The sequence below is a fragment of the Lagopus muta genome, chromosome 5, assembly GCF_023343835.1.
Source record: "Lagopus muta isolate bLagMut1 chromosome 5, bLagMut1 primary, whole genome shotgun sequence".
NCBI lineage: Eukaryota > Metazoa > Chordata > Aves > Galliformes > Phasianidae > Lagopus > Lagopus muta.
In genome coordinates this window covers 62,370,463-62,395,532 of record NC_064437.1, presented here as the reverse complement: position 1 = coordinate 62,395,532, position 25,070 = coordinate 62,370,463, and the positions used below count along the sequence as shown (strand labels likewise).

Here is a 25,070-nt window from a genome sequence, read left to right as displayed (position 1 = left end):
CTTTGGAGACCAGCCACTCTTCAGCCTCTGAGTTGTCCTCTCCAGTTTCACAGCCTCGCTGGTTATTTAGAGACAAACACCAAAATTCACCCCCTTTTTTATAATGAATTACAAACATAGTTATGACTAGACCACTGCAAAGATAAGATTGTGTGATTATAATTTTTTAGATACAGCTTGCTTTAATGAAATCCATTAGCTTTCTGAGATCCAACATAGACAGCTAGGGATGATTACAGGGGATGTTGTGAATTAAAATCAGCAATTGTCTTAAAAATATCCTGTAGGAAACACTCTTCTGGGTTCCAGAGAAGCTAGGAAAACCTAATTACTTCCAGCAGTTCACAAAAGATTTTCTGGTAGTCACCAGAGATGCAAGAAGCTTTAAACAGTTCAGCATGGTTCCTCTCTGAAGCTGGACTTGATGATCTTTATGGGTCCTTTCCAACACGGGATATTCTGTGATTCTATGATTCTGTGGCTCACAGACACAATGCCAAGTGACAGAGACACATCATCAGCTTGAAGATTACAGCTGGAAGCTCTTCCCTTAGTGTTCCAAAAACTATAGAGGAGCACCAGAGTGCTTTAATCAATGAGTCGGACAAGGAGGAATATTGGAAGAATTTGTTTACCTCCAATGGTGATTGCTGCCCTTGGAGTTTCCTTCAGAGGAGGCAATTTCAGACTGGAGGATTATGAATAGCACGTGGAACCATAACACTAGGTAATGTTATTTAATTACAGAGCTGTAACAATACCCAGTGTTTCAGCAACCTTCAATCGTCTTAGTTCAGTAACCTTTAAGATCTGTTATTCTTTGCCTTATCATTGAGTCGTAACATCATCAAGGTGGTTATCTCTAAAAGGTTTAAATTTCCAATCTATTAAAGTAATTTTAGCAATCTATTATTTCTAGGCCATTGAGAAAAGGTTAAAATGAAAATTATACTGGAGGGAATAAGTCCCGTTCCAAGTGCAGGTTGAAAACATTTCAGTTGCAGAAAGAAGTAAGGTTTCAGGGGAAGAAGCAGTTATCAAGGGAAATGAAATGGCTGATAACTATTGATTAAAGCAGCTTGAGTAAGGCATTGTGAAAGGATTTTTTCACCACTAATGTAACAAAGAATTTGCAGTGCATGATTTAGAAGGCTTCTACCTCAGAGGTGCTTTTGAACGACTGAGTTAGACTTCAGCACTATATTACAGGAATGAAAAATTTCATTTTCAGGAGTAGGCAGAAAGACCAGCATCCACCTCTGCACAGCCACTCATCTGTTTTAAATAAAGCTGCGTGGTGCAGGAGAAGCTATAAATAATGATGTCTGAGAGCAGGAAGCAGGAGTGAACCCAGAGACTCTTTGACACGAAGACCTCGTGTGTCTCAGCTGGACAAATAGTCTTCACCACTTAAACCTTTGATGTGCAGAAGTGGCAATGCTGTACCTTAGCCAAGTAAAGTGCTGTTAGGTCATGGCTTAATGCCTGCTCAGAGTGTGCCTATGGCAGCACTGGCCATTGCTTGTGGCTTTGGTGTCTCCTCCTGCCCCTCAGCCCATGGTCAGCTTTGCTGCGAGGCTTTGAAGGGAGCCAAGTGCATCCAGCACTCAGCCGTGCTTTGCAAATGAGTCTGAGATGAGGGAACAGAAACCATTTGTTCCCATGTGCAGAAACAGCAGCAGCAGCAAAACCTTGGAGAAAACCTGGTTCTTAATGCTAACTATGTTTACTTTTTAGTACAATAGCAGCAGTTGATTTTATTAATTTTTTACTGCACTGTTGGGAAATTTAATAGTCCTATAAAATCTAGTTTTAAACTCCCGTAATTGTCTTATCTCTTCAAATAAATGCATACTCTGGGAATTTTAAAAATAGAGGCTATCAACAGGATAGGCCCATTACTATGAATAATTTCCCTCTTGAACAAATACTGAGTCCTGACACAATAGACAATAGCCCTTCAATAACACCACTAAAAGGGGCGTTTTGTTCATTGACCCCCGTCTGCTGAGGGGTCCTTTTGAGCTGCCATGTGTGCAGAGTAAATTACGGAGCACCAAGGATTCTTGTTCGATGTGTGATTGCACAGCCCGTTGTTTGAAAACAAATAATTCAGTCATTTAATGTATTTTTACATAGTAAAACTGTGTAGTCTCTGGTACGGATGAATGGCATGTTCAGAAAAAGGAACGACCCACTTGGGGCCACTGGAGGTAAGTCTCCAGGAGGTGCTGGTATGGCAGACTTTACAGGAGGACACAGATTTTTAAGATGCAGAGTCACATGTTAAGCAGAGGAAAGAGGAAAGTGGATACTTTCCAACAAACACTCAAACCCATGTTTTTCCTGATGACTCCAGAAGGTGGATGTAACCGATTATTGCTTTTCCTTTTTCACCAATCAGATTAGTGTGTCTTTACGTAGTTGTTGTGTGGCTGTGAATACAAGAAGAACCTGGAAGACATGGACAATCAATTCCTATCTATTTCCTCCCTTACAAAAGTCATTTCTCCAGCTGCACACACATGCAAACACAAATGTGTGCTCTGTGCATTGCCTACCTCCACTCACTTTCCAGGAGCTCTTACTTTTATGGCTCTGCATGTTTTCAGGAGATGACCGAGCCCTTCTAGCTTGTGCTGTCCCACTGCTCACCCCATCAGCCTGGTCCAGCTTTATCCTGATGTGTAGCCCACTGCCCCCAGCCCATCACCATAGCTTGGGGCTTACCCTGAGCATCCTACAGATGGGACTTGTCCTGCAGATCACCAGTTTTTTTTTCTTGTAGGTCGTGTTCCCATTAAATTATTCCTGCTTCTGATATTGCTTTCCACAGCTGCATTTTTTGTTTTTGTTTTTCTCAGACGAAAAGACTTTTGAGGCAGTGACTATAATGGGGTTTTGCCTTCAGGAACCATCTCTTCTACTGACAGAAGCTGTAAAATGTTTTATGCTCTGCAAAAGGAAGAATGTTAAAAGAATGAGAGCAGCAGATCTGGAGGGATGTTTCTGTCTTTCTTCACCTGATCACTTTTCTTCCCTTGCTGTGCTTGCAGGCAGGGACTGCAAGGGTGCAGAGCACACAGGTGACATGTTGTGCTTTGAAAGAGGATGTCCCAGGCTCTCCCAAGGCACCCAGGTGCTCTGCTCTTCTGAAGCCCTTGCAAAATACCTTATCTACTTGTATCCCAAATTTGCACCAGATGGGAATGCAGTTTTTTAATTGTTACCTAATAGTGAGAATGGCAGGGATGCTACACGCTGTCCTCCTTCCCCTCTGCATGCAGAAAACCCAATAGCAGACGCACGCCACACATTTTATTTTCAGAATGAAAGCTGCCATCTGCAGCATATCCCCCTGTTTATGTCTGCTGCATCTCCCCAGACTGAAAGCTGTTGTGTGTGTCAAAGTGGAGTCTCTCCAGTTGATGAACTTTTTTTTTCAGGGATGACTCACACCATAACGACTTGAGAAAGCCATTTCCAACCACAAGGCTATTTCTGAAAGAGTGCTTGGCACCGGTGTGGGAATCTTGGCTACGAGTGGTTGGTTGTAGTGGCACATGCAATACCCAAAGGCAGACATCCTGATGAATTTTTGACAGAGCAGGGTGGGAGATAATTCATCCGGCAGCTCAAGGAGGACTCTGTACCTCTCTTCCAGATAATTGAACTTTAATTTATTTAAATTTAATGGAAAACCATATGGAGAGGAACAGAAAGCTAATTTAAAGCAGTGCTCAAAGCAATCAATATGTTAACAGATTCCTTCAACTTTTCACACTTGGTTGCTGAAAAATGTTTAAAATGTGTGTTCTTTTTTTTTTTTTTTAGTGGTATTATGAAAACACAGGGCTTGTGGCGGGTTGTATTCCAAACTCAAGAGCCAAAATGAGCCTCTGTTGTGGAAATGAAAATGTACTTTGAAAGGACAAGTCTTACTAGAACTGAAAATGACAACTAAGCCATCTTGTATCAAAAAATATGCATCTCTGAAGTCTTCTAGGAAGACAGATATGAATCCTAAGAGGTTCAAATCACTGGTCTTCACAGGGCTCAGAATAAAAGCAATGACGTTGTTGTATGGATTACATTAATATAATGAAATTGGCCGCAGAGCACAGTAAGGAATGCTTGATTATTAATGGAGTGCATATGGATTGTTGCAGGAGACTGTAAAATCACCAAGTATGCACATCAAGGACAAGAGATAAATTTTACTAATGCTCATGCTTTGGTCCTCCTCATGGTCAGTTCTTTCCACACTGACTTTTGAAAACAGACTTTCAACAGATATTCAACTGCAGGATATCTACTAGTGTGTATCTCCTCTTAGATGTTGATCCAGATGTTGACTCAGATGTTGACTCTCCCATCTGTGGTTAAATGCTAATGCTATTTTGCTTGCAGCAAGTTACAAACTGATTTGATTTCATTATATATTAAACAAAATATAGGCGATATCCTAGAAAATGATAAATATTCTAATTATACTTTCATAAAGATGTAATGGCTTAGTAATGTCAACGACCTTTATAGACATTGTTTGCCATTACATCATGGTTTCAGGCTTGAAGATTACAGGCTGGAGAAGAGTTGAAGCCTACACTTTCCTCAAGTTTATTAGCTTGAGATTGTTAACAAGGCTGGAAGCTGAAAAGGGCAGATACAACTCGCAATGAACTTTCAGCAACCCCTAAAAAGTCTTCTGGAAACTCTATAAATAGTCTTCAGTCGAACCTCTCTGAGGGCAGGTCCAACTTCTCTGTGGCTTTTTTAAGACAAGTTATTCTAAATAACATTTTGGACACTATTTTTTTGCAAGCAAATGATCCTTGCAACTTTTTTCATTATCTCAGGCCTGGAATTCATTTCAGATTTGGCAAGTCCTCTCCTCAAATTCATGACCGTGGTGGTAGAGCTCCACAGACATAGCTCCAAAGGAAAATGAGCAAATAATGCTACAGTGGCTTTTTATTTTTATTTTATTTTATTTATTCTTTATTTATTTATTTATTGTTAATATAAGATTATGTTTCTTCTATTCATTTGCATCTTTTCCTTCTGGATTTGTTCTGTGCTGGCATGGTCTCAACTATAGATAGAGCAACAGATAATTAAAATTCGGAGTTCCTGCAAATGCTGTATGTTTCTTGTAAATCAAGATAATAGTAAATCCCCTGGATACCAAATGAAAATTAGAGTCTTTTGAATAAAATGCATCATAAAATTGCTATAATTAAAATGTTTGTCTTCCAGTGGATAGTCTGCTGAAAGCAATTTCACCTACAGTGGAGCACAGAGGAGCTGGAAATTATCCTTTCTATGACTTCTTAAGGCCTTATGAAAACATCCATTGTGGTCAGTGCAAAAAGACTTAAAGATCCACCCTCAGAGGGTGAAGCCCATGTCAGTGTTCTGGGATGCCCACGACAGCTGAGCAGTTGTAGTTTGATGCCCATTTGATAAACAACACTCAAAGTGTTGTTCAATCTCTGCTGATCTGGCAGAAAATGTGCAAAACCCCTTCCCACCAAAAAGTCCTGGTGGTCTTTCAGAGTCGTAGGTCAGCAAAATGGAATTAATTACTAGCATAAATATGGTGGGATCAAAATTAATTTAGAACTACTCAACAGATCTCCTTTCAGTCCCTCACAAGGGAAACTACCATTCAAAGCCTTTACTTTCTAACTTAAGGATTCCTTCTGTTCTGGTACCAATCCCATCCATTCATCTGCTAAGATCCATCCTGAATTCCTCCTTCCTTTATGAAATTTTGATGGAGGGTTTCAGAATTTCAATGCAGTGAATAGAAACATTTCAATTCCACCCTTGAAGTTATTCAAGACCTATATACATCCACTTGATCTTGAACTACCCTTCCCCTCAAATAATTCTGGTAGTTTTCCCCAGCTGATTTTTACAGAAAAGTGTCCTATTCCTCTTAATCTTTAATCTCCTGGCTTTCTTGGTGATACCCGAGCAGCTCAGTTGGTTAAGCCACTGTCCGCAAGGCGTAAGCCTGCTGATTTTACTTTACACTTCCTTACAGAAAGCAGCTCTGCTTGACCACTGCCCACTTATACCACTTCCTCAACTAGCTGAGATTGTGTTTTTGGGAGGAAGTGGTAATGGACAATCAGTGGGAGGACACTGTTTTATTTGCTAAGCAGAAACTCTGTGACAGCAATGATGATGGCTTTATGAAATTAATGTTGCAACCAGCTTAAATTGTGAAATTGGGAAGTACAGAAACGAGTGGGCAACAAGGAGATCTTGAACAACAGGCATGGGATGTTAAGGCCTTGCTCATGGGGTAAATTGTTATTTGTATTGTCAACTGGTGAGTAGTGCAGTGGTTTCTTTTATTCAACCCTCAATTAGAGGCCTATACTCTAACAGTGACATGTCTGGTAATCTAAGAAACCCATGCTTAGAAATTATTTCACAGCAGGAACACCATTTGGGATTGTCACTCAAGTGTTCTGAAATACTGTAGGTTTCCTGTCCATTATTTTTAAGCCTTCTCTCAGCTTGGCTGTACAAGTGTGCCATTGGCACTGGTACTTGACATGGAGCAAGTACAAGGGGAGAGAAGATGTAGAACCCTCATGTTTTCCTAACCTCCCCTGGAAGCTTCCTCTAAGGGGTTTCTTATTCAGGCTCTTAAAAACCAATGGTGAATATTATTAAAGTGGTGAAGATATAATTGTTTCTCCATAAGTGGGCATCCATTCTGTAGTGACTGACTACATTTACATAATTAAAACAAACAACTCATTAATGACTCCCTTCATCCTTTACAACCAGGCACCACCTGTCATTTATAAAGGAAGTTGGCTTTCCAACTGATTTCACCCTTTATTAGAATCTATTATTTTTTATTTCCATGGCAGAAAGTATTTTCTGGTTCCCAAGACAATTTGTGATGTGCAAATCAAGTAGTACAGAAAAATGTTAGATGTCTGTTATAATAATGAGTGTCGCTTCCATGTGCCTGGAAAAAGGTGCAGAAGTTTTGCAGAGCACAACACCTGGAAATCCCAGCCCTATATGATGCTCCATCTATCACCTCACTTGGATTGCCTGCATGGAGCCAACCCTTTCCTCCTGTGGGACTTCCTTCTCATGTTCTGAACCTCTGCTCATACCTGGAACTCACCTCAACTTCTGCATTCCTTAAGAAGCTCTTTGGAAATAATTCCTACTTCCAAATAATAATTTCCTATTTTTGCTGTTATTTCAACAGTAGTCCCTTCAGAGTTTTCCAATCTGTGTGGAAAGACTGATTGGTTCCCTGTGACTCACTGTTGTTATTTTTGTGCATTTCTTCCTTGGCATGGGCGTGTGTTGGACATTACCTGGCACAGAGACAGGGACAGAATGGGAAGGGGTTGGGCAGTGGGTCCAAACTGGGAGCAGAGTGAGACTCCATACATGGCATAGGAACAATATTCATTTCTGGAGCTCACTATTCATCACTTCTGGCTCTCTGTGGGGGAAAGAAAGGGGGAAAAATGCCTGTTCTCTCTGAGGATGGCATATTTTCAGTCCTTTCTCTTTGAATTTTCTGAGAACAAAGCAAGCCCAGCAAAAAGAGCGTTTGTCCTCAAAACAAACAGTCAACGTGAAGAATGCTCTCCTAACAAAGATGGTAGAGTGATGGTTTCATCAGGAGATGAAGCTGGAGGTCATGGAACCCCCCTCCCACTTTAACAAAGAAAACTACCCTAGTAATTCCTTTTGTCCTTCGCTCTATCTATAGCTTTTTCAGTTGTGCTCCCTCAGTGCCACAGGCTCCTAATTTATTTCTTGTCACATCGCTGCTTGTGCTCGTTTTGTGGATGAGGAGCAAACTGCAGAGACACTGAAATTTGACCTGTGAGACACGTGGGGATCACTGTGCAGGCCTGGATGTGGGTGACACGCAGAGGACAGAGAGCAGGGAATCAGAGCTACGCTTTCCAAGTCTCTACAACCATGGCTGTGGATGTGGCAGATCAGACACATCATTCCTACACCCTTTTGATCTGAAGAGTGTGCTAATACGGGTTGACATGAGTACTCCTCCATCACTTGGTGCAGAGTGGTTGCTTCCAAAGCTCTGCCCGTGAATGCAGCTTTTCCATTCCTCCTTGAAATACCGAAGTCCTTTGCAGCCCTCAGTCTCTCTGCACAAAGAGACCAGTTCTTGTAACACACAGCAAGAAATTCCTGTGGTGATGTTTCAAAGTGCCAGCACATGTGGACTGCTCTCTGGGCACATATTTTTACTGTTTCCATTTCAACATGATTTAAGGCTTTGGGAAAATAGCTACAAAGGGGCTAAAAACAAAACCCCAAACTCTCCGAGACGGCTGAGGTTGGGCAGCTTAATTTCATACTTAGCAATCATGATCTGCAGCAAGATAATTAGACTCAAACATGGCAAGAAAAGAGCCAGATGTTTTACGACCTGTTCAGCAGAGATTCTGCCTTTGATTGTGACAATTTACCATATGAAATAAAACTGTCTATAGTTGGAACTGGAGTTTAAATTCTAAGGAAAAAATCCTGCTTCCTCATAGGAAGCTGTCTCAAAAAGGAGTAAATAGCTTGTGAACTCTAGCAAGATAAAAGGCACAGTTAAGTCAAAAATTAATGAGTTATTTGCCCTTTGTAGAGCTTAAGCCCAGGCTACAACAGAGAGGCCATTGGAGTATATGACAAACTGTGACTGCACACAGAGATAAGAATTTTAAAAACTCTCCTTTTGATCTGCTTCCATAACAGTAATTATGAAAAACAAAAGATGTGCATAGGAACATCCACGCCATGCCAGAAGAATAAAAGGAATATGTATGGAAAAGTCATGATGCTTTCAGTTTTTGAGTTTAGTTTTCCAAATTTTTATTTCAATACTGGGCTAGAACGAAGTCAGCAGTTGCACTTTGAATGAAAATCTCCACCTATTTAATATATTTTTTTGTGGCCCAGTACAACCAAAGAGTTTGTTGGAGGACTGAGGAAGAAAAAAAGGTAATTATGACAGCAGAAGCTAATTAGGATTCTGGAGCTTTGGAAAGACCCCATGTACACAGACTGTGAAAGGTCAGGTAACTAAGAGACAGTCCAATTAAATTTACTTTCCCCTTCAGCTTTCCAAGAAAACCTCCTCAGCCACCGGACATTTCAGACTCAAAGGAAAATTGCATGGAAATATTAGATGCACTTTAGAGAAAGGGCTTATTTAAGAGCTTTCTCAAGAGCACTGGAATATTGCTGTAAGCCAGACAGATCTTTGAATTGCAAGAATAGAAATCGGTAGGAAACCAGCACATGTAGTAATTATCTGGTTACCCATCCTTACACAGACATGTAACAAAAGCAGAGTTGCTCAGAATCCACTCCGTGGCTGACCCTTCACACTGCAGAGCTGTAATCCAATAACTTCCAATAGCTAATGTGAAACGTGTGGTCATGAATGAAATCTCTCTGGACTGACCAGGAAGAAGAATGACTGTACTTTTGCCAAGAGGAATCTATGGCCTCACGTTGTGCCAGGGGAGATTCAGATTGGAAATGAGGAAAAACGACTTCTCCAAAAGAGTGCTCAGGAGCTGAGGTGGGCTGCTCAGGGAGTGGTGGAGTCACCGACTCTGGAGGTGTTCAAGGAGTGTTTAGATGCTGTACTGAAGAACATGGTTTAGTGGGTGCAGCAGAATTGCCAGGTCACAGCCTGAACCTATCATTGAGCACCAGGCTAACCCACAGCGTTCAGGTGCAAGCAATGCACCTAAGTGACTGCAAGAGGTGGAGCATAGATCCATCCCTCCTCACCCTCATTTAAGGGTCAGCAGCTGAGGGTGTAGTGTCTTTTTGGATAGAGATTGTACTCTTCTTGAATTACTGCTGGTTGTTGGAAGGGGTGAGTCAATTTTCCTTCTTTTTTACCTGCTGTTGGTCTGTGGGGTTTGCATCCTGCTGGAAGGCTTAGTTATTGCTTTCTTTTGCCATACAACAGGAAATACCTGGTGATAGGTGGATCGTCTTGGAGGTCCTTTCCAACCTTGGTGATTCTATGATGTACCACACTGGCTGGCTTGGGGAGCCAGCCATGTTGCACGTAGTACTTTTAGTGTTGGAGCTCATCCTTCAGCCTTCAGGCACTGAGACTGGTGACCATGTGTGTGAGCTGTGATGATTGCTTCCCAGTGGGATAATTGACTGAGGAAACACAATCCATTACTTCATAGTAGAATTGCATATGATAATGTGATTTCCTTTCTAATAACATCTGCAATTCAGAGGCAATTTGTATTCAGTATTACTGTTTCCTGATACAATATTCCTACTGAGCAGTTTCTACATAAGGTCAAAGATACAGAGAAGGATTTTTGTAATAAACTATTGCCAAATAGCATAAATATTTCTTGCAGCTACAATTAACCTGGATAGGTCAGAGTCTTCAAGCAATTCTTCCCAAGCTGTTCCTATTCTCCAGCTTCCTCTTATAAAGCATGCATAACTGATTTCAATGCACATACTAGGGAAGTCCATCTAAGGTCAATTCTTTTCCTAAGCAAAATGGAGCACTGCTCCTATGGAGCAGGATGTAGGTGGCACACCTCATGGATCGCTGCGGTTTCTGGATCAAAGGCAGCTAAGACAGACTGATAGATGAGAATTCTTTTTTCACAGATAGCTGAATGAAGCCATGCAAGTAGCCCAAATTTTCTTTCAAGGCTTATTCATGCCTTTTAAAATGTGAATCATGGTACACAAAGTATCTGCGGAGGATATTCTCTTCAGACCCTTGAAAAACGATCAGCATTTTATGAGCCTATATCATCTGCTGACGTGTGCAGTTCTCTGCTTTCGCAAACAGAAATTTCCTTTCTGTATTTCTTAGATATTGAGGTCAACACTGAGTTTTCCCCGAGTCTGAGGAATGGAATTTGTTCTTTTATGGTGCCTCTTTGTTGTTCAAAGTGATATCTTTTCACTCTATTTGGTTAGAGATCACAACTTCCTGTGAGCTAGGAGGGAACTATCTTCATTTTTCAATTAGGATGTCTGAGTTTTGGAGGTTGACTTATGTATGGTCACACAGTGTGGCAGCAGCCGTGCAGAGGCAGACTCAGACCACTTAATGTTCAGACCTATGTTGAAGCTGTTAGGTGGGGACAGCAATTGGATTCTCACCTGCAGGATATCCTGTTTTATTGTGGGTCAACTGACATAAAAAAATACAGTCAGAGAAAATTAATATTTAATGAATTAGTAAGAAGAGAAGTTATTTTAAAAAATACTTTTAGTTCCATTTATAGTAGGAGAGCAAGATTTAGGCTTAAAATAAATAAATAAAAAAATGTTTTTCATGTGGCTTGAACCACAACAGAACTCAGGTCTGATAAGAATCTAGCCAGAGATTAGGCACGTCTTATTTATGTCATTTATTTTAATACAGACTTTCAAATTCTTGGGAACCTGTCATCCTAACCATATGTTTCCAAAAAGAATCCATGTAAAAATGCATCCATTCATCTGTATAACTCTGGTAGCATGTGATTTCTAGTTTTCACTGGTCTTACAGGCAAAAAGTAATTGGATGAAAAACCTTCCCAGTTTGACGGGTATGAAAATACAGTCTCTGTATAATTCTTCTTTTTGGAAGAATGCGTTTAAAAATGTTTCACTGCTGGACAGAGGAGAGTGTCATTTCTGATAGTCCAAATCTTTTATGAAATTCAATAAATATGTATTTACGTCATGCATGGCTGTACAGGAATCTTCTTAGTAGGACTGCTGGGATGCAAGTTCTGGCATTCAGAATTCTAGGGATCAAAGTCATCGTGGATGTACAACCTAAGGCTTTCATGGGTGAGGATGAAGGAAATGGGTTTAAGTTGAAGGAAAGATTTTGATTGGATATCAGGGGGAAGCTCTTCACAGAGAGAGTGGTGAGGTACTGGAACAGGCTGCTCAGAGAGGCTGTGGATGCCCTGTCCCTGGGGGTGTTCAAGGCCAGGTTGGATGGGGCCCTGGGCAACCTGGGCTAGTATTAGATATGGAGGTTGGTGGCCTTGCATGTGGCAGGGGGTTTGGAGCTTGATGATGTTTGAGGTCCCTTCCAACCCAAGCCGTTCTATGATTCTATTTCATGATTCTATACCTATGGGGCAGCCACCATGTTGTAGCCTGGATGAGATCTGAAGGATGGCTCCAGAGGTCACCTGTGGTCAGGTCAGAAGCAGCTTTTCTGGCAGCTGGCTTACACAATTGCACAATCTCATGGTGATGAGTGTTTGTCTCTGACGAAGGAAAGTAGATGCAAGAGAGGACTCGTCACAGGAAGCTCGCACAGTCACCCAGGGGACCAGCAGCTACTGAGGGCTGTTATCATGAGAGATGAAAAAAACAAAACAAAACCCACAAATCCAAACCCAAGCTCCTATGCTGCCTGAGTGCAGTGTGCTGCGATGTGCCCATCTGCTCGGGGAACAGCAGTGCTCACGTTTGCTCCTCTAGCAGCCACCACTTGGCAGGCGAACAGGAGAGCAGAAGCCGCACGGAGCAGCCTACTTCCTCTGCTCATTTTTCTCTCCCTCTCTCTCTGCAAGTTTTCATTTTGCTCTTGCAATTGCTTTTCGCAATTGCTTTTTGTAATATTTCATTTTAATTTTACAAGCGTTGATTTCTTCATCTCTCTTTCTCTACTCTCAAGCACATTAGCATCCAGCATCCTGGAACTTAATTCTCTCTGAATCCTCTTCCCCAGCCCAGATTTGACCTCTTCCTGCATGACTGAAGTTTATTCACGAAATTTGCTATTCCTGGCCAGTTTCTTATTCAGACAGCTGCTCTTCTCTTTCTGTCTGATTCCCATGCAAAACAAAACAAAACAAAAAAAAAACCCACCAACAAAAAACCTCAGACTTTGTGAAGACAGAAACTCTCACAGTTCTGCTTTTTACTTTCGTGCTGATCAGCACCTTTTTCAGCAAAGGAAGAAACTCCAGATCCTCCCACCCTTATGGGATCACCCAGTTTATCCCATATATCTTGTGATGAGGTGCTGGAACAGAGAAGCTGTGGTTGTCCCAGCTCTGGAGGTGCCCAAGACTGGCTGGGGCCTTGGGCAAACTGAGCTGGTAGGGAGCAACCAGCCCACAGCTGGGCATGGATCTGGTTGGGCTTGAAGCTCCATTCAAAACCAAACCATTCTATGAGTCTATGGTCTATCTAATCTTTCAATTTGAGATTAAAAACAGTCTCTTATCTTGAGAAACCTTGGTTCCTTCAGTTTAAGAGAGGCATGGCTGAGACGCTGAAGGCTGTAGAATTGTGAGCTGAGCTCTAGCCATGAAATGCACTCATTCTCCTTCCCAGTACCCTTTACTTCACTACAGATATCACAATCTATGCAAGCAGTTTGTTTTTCAGCAAAAAATCTGCTAAACCGGCATTAAACATCCTTTTCAGCTAACAGAGTGCCATCAGCACCGTTTAAAGTAATGAGGTGGGAATGTGTAAGGACACGGCACCAGGCTCCCTATCGTTATTTGCAGTTAATTGGCTAGTGGGAGACCTGGCTCAGGTCTGTATCCCTACTTTTTAAATTGGTGCATGGCGAATTAAGCATTAATAGGGAATAGGAGTCATCATGAGGCAGAACAAAAAGCCCCACGTGTTGCTATGAAAATGTAAGTTTAAGTATAGCAGCTGCCAGCAGAGAGATAATTAGGTGCACTTCTGGCCTTATCTGTAAATCCAACTGTACAACAGGCTGTTAAAAGCCATCTCTCAGCAAAGAAGAGCGCCTGCATCGTATTAAGCTGTTTAAATGGTGCACTATAATTATGCTTACAGATGTTTTAAGTGTAGGAAAGTAGAAAATGGCAGGTCTTTAATTATAGGCTGGCTTGCTGTTGGAGAGCCCAGCTCTGCTCAGAGCCAGATCCTACTGCCCAGGGTGGCCTCGGGAGGTGCTTGGGTAGGAGCAGGAGATCGGCCCCTCCTGGCTTTTGGTTTTTCATAGCAAACACAGTTTCCCAGAGGCACATCCAGCTCTTGTGGCTTCCTATGGCAAACACAGGACTCGATGCCCCTGGCACCAAAAGAAAGCTGAGTGCTGGAGCTGCCCAAAGTGGGTACCCTTCATTTTCTACCTTTGGGATTCAGCTGCCTCATGCAGGCATTGCCAATGGGCAGCTGAGCAACATCTGCCAATGGGTTCTCCTGTCCTTCAATTTGGATATCAGGAAAAATTTCTTCTCAGAAAGAGTGGTAATGCTTAGAACAGGCCACACAGGGAGGTGGCAGGGTCCCCCCTTCCTGGAGGTATTCAGGAACTGTGCAGATGTGGTACTGAGGGATGTGGTCATGGGCATGGTGGGATGGGTTGGAATTGGTGATCTTAATAGTCTTTTCCCACCTCAATGATTCTATAATTCCTGTTGTGAGCTTTTACTTTCCCAGCTGCTGGATGAATCCAGCCTGCAGAAACAACAAGCGCACTCTAGTGCTGCTAATTACAGGGTACATGACATGATCACTTTTTCCTTGGTTTCCTGGGAAGCACTTTCTCCTTCTCCCTGTCACCGTTTTGGCTTCCTGTGCCCTTTTCCTGTGAAGAGTGCTTCAGGGCAGTGTCCCTGTCTGTGCACAAATGTGCAAAAAATGTTGTGAGTGGAATTGAAATGCATTGACAGTAACTATGCCAGCGTGCTTATAAGCTGCTCAACCAGGAGCAGCAGCTCTATAAAAGTTGGCATCTCAAAATGCAAAGTGATGCACCTCTTACACATCCAGTTACAGCTCAACAATCAAATAAGCTGCTGTCCTTCAATTAAATTTTACTTCTACTAGCCTGGCTGAGTGATGCTACCTGAGGATGGATTCTGTTTGGTGTGTTGTGTGGGAGCCTGGCCAGCTGTGATGATGGGTTTGGAGCTGCAGTACCAGCTCAGCACTGGGTCCTACCATGCTCATGTACTTTTCATAAAGTGAGATCTTATCTTCACTGTCTTCCTGTTTTCCAGTTATAAACCTATGGGCGTAGCAGTTAATGTCTTTATTAAGATTAAGCACCTTTTTATTAAAATGTTTGAAGACAGCAAATACCAGAGAAGAGAAGCAAGTGAAGTGAGGATCCTGCTCACAGGGCAGCAGGTATAGGCAGTAAAGGTGACATCAGAGGATTTCACATCTACTAAGATATTGTGAAGCAAATTGAAGTTCAGAGCAACGTTCTCCTGCTCATAGCAACTCCATTAGAGGCTGAGGGAAGCATCTCAGCAATTCTCATCTTTTCATACAAGAAAGCAAACTAATAAACAGGAAGAAGTCTCATGTGGAGAGACCACAGCAATAGAATGAAAAGGGAGAAAAGGTTAGAGCATACTTAGCAAGCTTAAGTGTGAGTGTTTCCAGACTTTCTTGGAAGTGGATGAAAGACACTGATCTCCTCCAGGCTACTCTCAGAGTTCTTGGTTCACAGCTGAGAGGAGCATTACATAAAAGCATGCTTTCCTGCAACAGTTTCATTGTTTCACCATTTCCTGACCTTGAAGAACAGAATAATTAGACTAGATCCATTGCTTGGATGTAGTGATGCCTGTTGATAACCTGTAGCTCATCCACACTTAAAACTCACTGGCTATGCTAGCTTTTACCAGCAAATGCTTTTAATGGCAGAGAGATGTCAGACGTTTAATAGTGGGCTCCTTTGTGGAGCAGAGCTGCTGTCTCAGTTCTTGAGGCTTTGCTAAGGAAAGCACACTCATACAGGACAGAGGAAAATCCTATACCTCTCTCTAGTGCAGACAGTCCTAGCAGGGTCCATGCCTCTGTTCCTCACACACTCAGAAATAAAATATTGGTGCCCAAGTACCTGAAGTTCAGGCCCTGTTTCCATTTTTTTTCCCCATATGTGTTGCCAATAATTTCAGTTCTTTCCAAAATATTTTGTTTAGTATTGTCCAGAGAGCAGCAAATAATTGAGAGGAAGACCTTGGGGTGGTAAACTTGGTTAAATCTTGGAAGGGTAGGACACCGACCATTTGTAACCCATGTGAATTTTGGAAAGGATCCTAAAGTCACAAGTAATCAGGCTGTGTCTTTCATTAATCAGACCATCTTTCTGCCTGGCTCCGGTGCCAGAATAAAGACAAGCTTCAATTTCACAATTTCTGTTGTGAAACTTCTGCATTTTCTGTCACCTCAGTCCTCCATGAGCGCTAATTTTAAGAGGTCAGTGGTGATGCATCCACCCACAGAGGGTGGTGAGGAGCAAAGTTAAATAGAAAAGCCACAGATGAGGCGAAGAACTGCTTAGATAGATACAGGATTCAGATCTGGTTATTATCCTTTTGTCCTAGTCTATTGTGTATGGATAAGAGCCTTTTAATTCATACAGCAGTGTTACTCACAGCTTGCTTTAACCTGAGAAAAGTTGTCTGGTTAAAGCAGTTAATCTCAATTTTCTTACTTCCTTGAACTGTAGTTGACATAGAAAATTATAAGCATGGATCATGAAAGCAATTGTGCAACAGAGACCTGTGTTCGCCCTCCAGCTCCTGCAGAAAACAAGGACTACAATAGGAAACCAATTGAAGAATAGCATCTATAAAATCTTCCTCCTTGGCTTTTGGGAAGCGATTCTTTGGGATGACATAGCACACACCAGTGAGGCTGGGTTGCACGTGAAATCAGAGAAGTAGGTGGGCATTTTTACTACCACGTCTTTTAAGATTAAATCTTCTCTTGCAAGTACATGTTTCCTGTGGGTTATGGCTATGAACAGCTCACTCTCTCTCCCTTTTCCTTCCTCTATCTCTCTCTGGGGTAGGTTTGATGACCAGAATTTCTAAATAAGTTGGGTGTTGCATACCTGGCATTATAGTGAGCCATAAGTATGCGAGGTTTTTCCTCCTATAGCTGAACGACGGAGATTTGAAAAATAAGTGTTATGAGCCTGCAGACTTTTCTATGCAGGAAGATGCAGTAAGGTCAACTTTGCTCATTAAAATATCTATTAATTTATTTCTCAGACATATTAACAGCACTGGCTATTACAAAACTTCTACACATTCCTCGGCAGATAGTGCTCCCACTATTTTCCTTCTTTGGTATCAAGCAGGCATGTTCAGAAGCTTCCAATATTCAAGAGTTTATGAGTACAAAACCATCTGCAGATATCTATAGGTATGATGAACAGCCTGCATGCATCTGCTGCACCAAAGCATCCTTCTAAAGCAGCAACAAGCTGGAGAACTGTCCAAGTTACGCAGTGCACACTCAAGAATCTCAGCTAGAAGATACCTGTGCTTTATTGGAGGTTTTCCTCTTAGCTTGTGGGTGTGTAGAAGGAAGAAGCTCCACTTGGGAAGTTAGGTAGCTCTTTGGCAGCTCTTCCTGTGGGTGACTTCCCAAACTTTAGATTAGTTAACACTGTAACTAAGCACCGGCTTGAAATGAAAAGTCTAGTCTGGGTCCACACTCCGTCAAAATCAAAGAGCTAGTGCAAAGGGATTTTTAATTTTAACTCCATCTCTAATTTTATCTATGAGTCTGAAGCTCTTGGGTTATGAAATGGCAGAATCATTAAATGCCTGCAGGTCTTCAAGCTTCAACCTGTGTTTTCCAGCACCATGTGAATTTTATTAATTTCACATCAATTTTCACAAGTGCTGGTTGAACCCTCACTTGAAGTGTTTCTAGAACCATCATAGAAAGACTTGAGCCTAGCAGTGAGAAATCGTATCGAGTGAGACACAGAAATCAAAGCTCCAGTGGAAATTTCAAAGCTGAGGCACCTCCTTCCCGATACCACTTCTTACTGGACTTTTCCTGGAGTTTCCCTCCATCAGAGAATCATTAAGATTGGGAAGACTGCTAAGATCATCAAATCCAACCATTGACCCATCACCACCACACCACTAAACCATGTCACTCAATGGGACATTGCCCTTTTCTTGGACACCTCCTGGGATGGTGACCCAACCACCTCCCTGGGCGCCCTGTTCCAATACCTCACCATCACTCTCATGCAGGCTGGAGAAGCTGAAGTGAAGACTACAGGTGATGCAGTAGAAACATTGTATTATACAAAATGATGGGAAAAGTTAGTCTCTTTGTTTAAACAGATTCCCTTCTTTTTGTCTCAGTCATGGTATTTCAAGCATGATCATCTAGAGTTCAAGTGAAGCAATAGCTTTTTTGGAGCAGAAAGTTTATCTTATGTTGGATCAGCATAAGACAACAGATAAGCACCCAGGCATGCAAGGCCAGACATCCTGAAAGGAATGGCTTATTTGAAAAGCTTGCCTTCTCTCTCCAGTTTAGTTAGTTTGTGTACAGAAAGTACTTCTCCCTGCAAAAAAGCATTGGCCACCCTTGAAATGCTCAGAGGAGTTCAGGACATGGCAGTTTGGATTCCCTGTCAGGAAGTGCTGCTGGACAATTTTCGAAGAGCTGGAATGCCAGCTGTAAACATGAGTTGTACAGAGGTCTCAGGAACTTGGATGGGAGCAAATCTGTGTTTTGCGCTGTGGATGCTCAAGGCCATTCCTTGGCCATGTTACAGGAGCAATATTTATGCAAGGATGAAATGCAGCATTGTCAAAGCATTTGGACAAATTGAAAACTTTGTTTTTCTTCACTATTATTTATAATAGTGCTCTTAAATTTTTTTTTTTTGATGAAGGAATTTTAATTGGTTTTCGTAGCAGGACTGAGTGACATTGTGGCCCTTTCTCAAGAGCATAGGGTCTGGGTTTCTTCATCCCCAGTGAGAAGGGAAGTAGACTGTTACAAGTTTTATCAGAGGAAAAACAGCACTAAAGAGAGGTCAGTCCTGAGACCTAGCATGCTTCACTGCCTTGCTCTAGCTTCTTGGACACTGTCCTTCCCATCTCTGTGGTACTGCAGTCCCTCATATGCTTCTTCAGACCCAGTGATGAAAGCACTCTTTTGATGGCAAGGTTGATAAGCTCTATGGCATCACCCTCTCAATGGGGAAGCAACTGGTTCATCAACTGTAGAACCAAGGAACCTGTATGGTCCAGGGAAAGTGGAGGCTATCAGTGGACTACTATGGTCTGAATGAAGTCATGCCACTGCTGAGTGCTGTGGTATCAGACATACTAGAACTTCAGTACAAACTGGAGCCAAAGGCAGCCAAGCACTATGCCACAACTGATAGTGCCAGCTTGACTTCTTTGAGGGAGGTGTACATCTGGAACTGACTGCTCCAAGGGTGGAAACACAGCCCTGCCTGGCATTCTTCTGTGAACTGAGGTAGCACACCAACGTTCATAAGCTGTTTTTGGTAACCTGCAGGTGACTCTTTTTGAGTTGCTAGGGAGTAAAAGATACGTGTATGATGTTAAGGTGTGATCCTGTCACTGAATTCATTCCTCCCTTTTGACTTGGTTCTGTCTTTGATAAATCCTCTGTTCTTGAAACCAAACTGCTCAGACTCTTTTCCTGTCTGCAGCTTTGCTTTGTAGGCAAATACTGGAATTTCTTCTTTTCTTTTTTACTCCAAAATAAAACAAAAAGTTATCATTTGGTGATGCAATTGTAATCAAGAAACACTGTTGTGGTGCTGTTGAAAAAAGAAGAAACAACAAAGTTAGCAGTTTATCAAAATAAAAGTGTTAGTTTCATTAGGAACCCAATAGATGTAGTAAGAATTGATGCATTATCTCAGATTGTTGCTACAAAACTGAACTTATTCTGGTCCTGTTGCACACCTTTACTAGCAAAAGCTATGGAAGCCATACAGTATAGAGCTGTCCTGCAGCTTACTTTTCTCATGTATTAACAGTGGAGTAAGAATTTGCCAAGAATACTATTGAATCTGCTGGCATCAGATTCTCTTGTGTTATGGTATGCTATGTATGGTCAATTATGACTGAGCAGGCAGAAGCTCTTTCTGCCCCAACACTGTCTACCACAGGATATACTACACTGTCACCTTTGTGCTGACATGTTCTATTTGTGATAAAGCCTATTTCTTGGAGTCTGGGCTATTTATGTATCTTTCTAATCCTATCCTCACTGTCTTCTGCAAAAGGTAGCTCTCAGATTTGCAAACTTCTGATCTCAGCTCAAGTTATACCTTCTGTTGCAATGGAGCAGTAGTAGGAATGGGGAGGGGGGGGAATGTTAGAGAATAAAGTCTGGTATAGAGAAGGGTGAGCCAGGTCCCAGAAAGTCTATTTTGCTCCAGAGCTCTTTTAAGTGAAAAGCTTCATGCATTTGTTCTTGCTGACAGAGTTAGAAATGTATGAGGCTGTCAGAAACAAACTCAGAAGCAATGTTATGTCTGTCACCGTGTTGGTGGAGTTTAGATATGACTGAGAAAACGAATTTGTTTCCTTGGTAGCAGAAAATTGCTTATTTTACAAGGTGCCATGGAGAGTGTTATCTACTTGGGATTTATGGCGTAGAGGCTTTAATAATGCATTTCAGCAGGAAAGGAATATTTGTTTTATGACATGCTTCCCAGTGTGGTGGTTGGCTTTTAGACACACTGAGTCTTGAAAATTAATAATGCACATTTCAGAGAGTTGGGAAATCACTTGCCCCAGGGGCAGGAAGGATTTGTGAAGGGGCTGGCAGCTCCCAACTGAAGGTCCTCAAGGCTGAGGGCACCATGGCCACTGGGTACCCTGGTGGGACACAGCCAGGAGCAGAGCATGTGTGCTAGCAGAAAGTACAGCTCGTTATTTTGGCCAGCACCTTCTGGTGTAGAAATGCCATTAGCAAGGGTGGTGGTGTTTGAGCCATAAAATTGTTTCTGCATGGTAGTACTGGGAACTGGTCCTGTGGTACACAGCTTGGTAACATCTGAAAGTACTGATGAGATAGCAGAAGATTTCAAACTAAATTCACTGAGGATAAAAATGGTGCTGTTTTTTTCATACTAAAGCCAGAGCATCAGAAGGCATAACGTGATTTGCAGTTATTAGGCATGCATTGGTTCTGTCAGCTGAGTGGAACTGCCACACCAGGCTGGGAAGGGAAGAAGGCAGGCACGTTGTGTGACAAACACCAAATAGGGGCTGAGAGTTATTTGTTTGCTTAATGAAGAGCTTCCTGAGGTTAAAAATGGATGGTTCTTGCACTGTTCCGTTCTGTCAGAGTGCACAATAAAAATAACCATTGACTAGACTGTGGGGATGGCTCAATGCACAGGGGAAGTACTGCAGACCTTGAAGACCTATGGCACAAAGTTATATTGATGAGAGGAGGCAGACTTGGAAGATGAGCATTACTGAGTTTTCTCAGACCAATCTGCCTCATGATTTCTACCACCTTCTCCACCTTCCTTGAGGGAAAGGGCCTGGTCGAATAACAGGAATCTAAACTGGATTTTGGTGAATGTGTTCAAGGCAGGAATGCAGCACCACTCTTTCAATCTTTGAAAGGGTAGATAATAGTAGGACAAGGGGAAATGGTTTAAGTTGAAGGAGGGAAGATTGAGGTTGGATATCAGGGGGAAGCTCTTTCCTATGAGAGTGGTGAGGTGCTGGAACAGCTGCCCAGAGAGGCTGTGGATGCCCTGTCCATCCCTGGAGGTGTTCAAGGCCAGGTTGGATGGGGCACTGTGCAACCTGGTCTAGTATTAGACATGGAGGTTGGTGGCCCTGCATGTGGCAGAGGGTTGGAGCTTCATGATCCTTGAGGTCCCTTCCAACCCAAGCCATCCTGTGATTCTGTGACCACCTCTCTACACCATGTTGTAACTCCAGAGAGGTAAATTACAAAGAAAACCAGGTCCCCTGTGGTTGCAGAAGCAAAACTTATGTCCTACTGACAGCTGAACTTGATCTTCTGATGTGGCTGGAGTTCCAGCAGAGTCACATTATCGGCCTGTATTTGGCTTCATCCCGACCCCCTCTCCAGGCCAAATTTATAAATAACGCTCATTTCATTATACTTTTCATTTCCTGGACTAGCAGATCAATAGTCCAGGCACACAGAAATATAATCCAAATCTTCTCTTCATTCCATTTCAGTTCTTATCACAAAAATGGCTTACCCTGAAAAGAACTTATACAAAAGATTGTTGATTCTGCCAGGATGGATGAAAGCTAAATCTGTAATATGAAGAGATGAGAGAATTCGAATAGTCAGGAAAAGGTAAAGGCATCTCGGGTACAAAATAATTGTGCAATTTTAGCGGTAGCTCTTTCACCTCTGTTTTCTTGTGTTGTTGTTATTATTATTATTATTATTATTATTATTATTATTATTATTATTATTATTATTATTATTATTCTAAGTAACATCTCAGATACAAAATGAGCATACTACCTGAAATGGGAAAAAGATCAGAAAAGCTACTCAGAACCCTAAAAGAACCAGTATAATTTAGAAACTATTTACTGGATCAGTGTTTTTAAGGTACATGTGAAAATAGTGTGAATTGAAGTGCTGAAAATGAAGTTGTGATTGACATACTGGCTTGGTGCTGTGTCCCATTTCAATTGCAGCCTTAGGAAAATCTTTCAACCCCCCTGGAAAGAGTTCCCTACAGAGAAATTGTCCTCCAAAAAGAGAGACTGGTCAGTGGGGCTTCTCTGGTTGCATCTTCCAAAGAGTTCAGCCACTTTTGTCGGAGAATCATAGAATTATTCAGGTTGGAAGGACCACTAAGGTCAGCTAGTCCAACTATCAGCCCGTCCCCACTACACTGCTAAGCCATGTCACTCAGTGTGACCTCTGCCTTTGTTTTGAAAACCTCAGGGATGGTGACCCCATCACCAATAAAAAGATTGCATCCAAATCTGCTAACACCAGATTAAGACCAAATAAGGCCAGTTATTGTTGTCCTTAACACTTCTTCTGGAGACTTTGAAGAAGAGAGGTCATCTGGAGCAGCTGATAACCAAGCTGCACTCTTCAGTTCCAGCCCAAAGTTGCAGCAAGAGCAAGATGGTGTTTGCCTGAAAAATTGGCTAGAAGTCACTTTTTCATCTGTCTCACAGCAGAAAGCACCAGGAGCCCCAGCTCAGCTGTGACCAGTAGGAAAGGAAACCAGAACAGGCGGTAGGAAGTCTCCAGCCATGCAGTGGGGACACAGTGTGACTGTTTGTGTCCTTTTCTGTTGGGAACATCAAACCTTTCTGTCGCTATGAGCTGTAGGGGAAACAGCTGAGTACATGGCTGGCCACTGCTGAAATAGAAAAGTGCAGAGATCAAACCAAGCACTGGGTGCAGAACCAATGGGAAGGGGTTGCAGGAAGGGGAATGAGGAAGAAGGGCTGCAAGGCTGTGCCTGGGCCACTCACCAGCAGTGGAGTCCCCATTTCTGGCAGCATCCTGCTACAGGAAGCACTTGCTGAGTCAACAGGAAATGACAGACAAACATAAAGTATTGGAGAGGAAAGCAATGTTGCAACTTGGGATGCAGACAGCAATGTTTTTGTCAACATCGTCACGTTGGCTGCATACTGCTTTTATTGAAAGAAGTGAAAGAAGTTGGAAGATGGAGAGTTGATCCTGCTTCACACCTCCCACCTCCAAGAGATGTGCACAGAGTGAGTTTGCGATGCCCTGGTGACTGCACGGTGCCCCATGAAGTTCAGCATCAGTACTTTTCTGTTGCTTGCAGGTCATAATTGACAGCAGCGGTTTAATTAAATAAAAACAGCACAGCCGTTTCTTGCTAAAGCAGCAGACCCTAATCATCTGCTAGAAATGGATGCCTCCCGCTCTCACTGAGGATAAACACTTGGAGCACTTGCAAATTCTGATAAGTGAGTTCAAGCCTGCATTGTTATCTTGCTTTTTTTATACTGCAGAGTTGTTGGGAGGAATAAAAAGAGCCAGAAATCTTTATTATTCTTCCTTAGGGATTCATTGCATTCTACTTTACAGCGCATTGTTATATTACCAATTGTGACTGTACATGTTCTTAATAAATACGTAGCGTTACAAAGATAATAACACTCTTATCTCATTAATGACTTTGCACTAGTGTAAATGAAAATGATTATTAAGTTAACAGTAACCTTGATGCAGGAAAAAAAGATTCGATGGTTATTTCCTTTCACAGATCAGTGTCGTTTCTCTTACTAAAAATATCTTCTCAGCCCCAATTCTTTCCCGAGACAGTTCTGCTGCCTATCAGCACTGCAATGAATGAAGACACCATATGTGCATTCCTTCCTGCACGTACACAGGTCTTTAGGGGTTCGGTGTGAATACTAGCATATGGGTCAGACTGATATTTCTCTTTTTTGATCCAGAATCAAAAAAGCAATGGTGTTACAGCAGACTTCCGAGACAGTTCTGCGTTGTCTCGTCCAAACAGCTTTTCCTCTCTGATTGCTCATTCCTCAGGGTTGTGGGCCAGCAGTGCATGCAGCCACCTTTGCTGCTGCCTGGATGTGTCAGACCACCTTCATTGCCCCGGTTTTGGTTCTGCTCTGTAAAATAGAGCAAAGCTGGGGTCATGTCCTGGGGAAGTGCAAGCTTCCAGGCGGGCTCAGACATTGTGTCAGAGGGGGATCTGAGAGCACACAGCCAGCTCAGGTGGTGTGGGGTATGTCCAACTGGCTGCATCACTCCATCCTATCTGTGCAAGACACAAGCACTTGGCCTGGCACAGCCTGGAGAGACTGGGGTTCCTGCGATGTTCTTTTGATCTCCATGACTGCAGGAGCCATGTCTGTGAGTTCCAGAGGTCATGTTGCTTGGCATGAGTCACTGGGAGCTGTGCTCAAGGGGACAACACCCTGCAATTGCAACCCATCAGAACAGAAAATTCTGTGGAAGCAAATGCATCGTGGCACTATTTAAGTGAGTCAAACAGATCATTAGGTCATCCCATGTTCTTTAAAAATAGTCACCTCCAAGTAAAGAATCAAATGCAGAGATTTTTGCATCCCTGTATATATTTCTCAAACACTTTTTTTCTGTTCAGGAGACAGCTGAATTTGGCATTGAGAGCACGTCAAGCTGAGTACCAAAGCTTTTTGCATGACTTTACTCCACTGTAGACTGCGCTGACCTAAAAACCTCCTATAGGAGCAATTAATACCAAGCAGTAGTATGTTCTACAGCAGAGAGAA

The 25,070-nt window shown here is 42.3% G+C and overlaps 1 long non-coding RNA gene across 1 annotated transcript; it reads left to right on the top strand.

The window, feature by feature from the left end:
• The first annotated feature begins 9,838 nt into the window (after positions 1-9,838).
• LOC125693304 (uncharacterized) lies at positions 9,839-23,892 on the top strand. The gene is made up of 3 exons (XR_007377042.1): positions 9,839-9,907; positions 22,011-22,134; positions 22,488-23,892. It is a non-coding gene; the product is annotated as an uncharacterized LOC125693304 (long non-coding RNA).
• Positions 23,893-25,070: the final 1,178 nt, after the last annotated feature.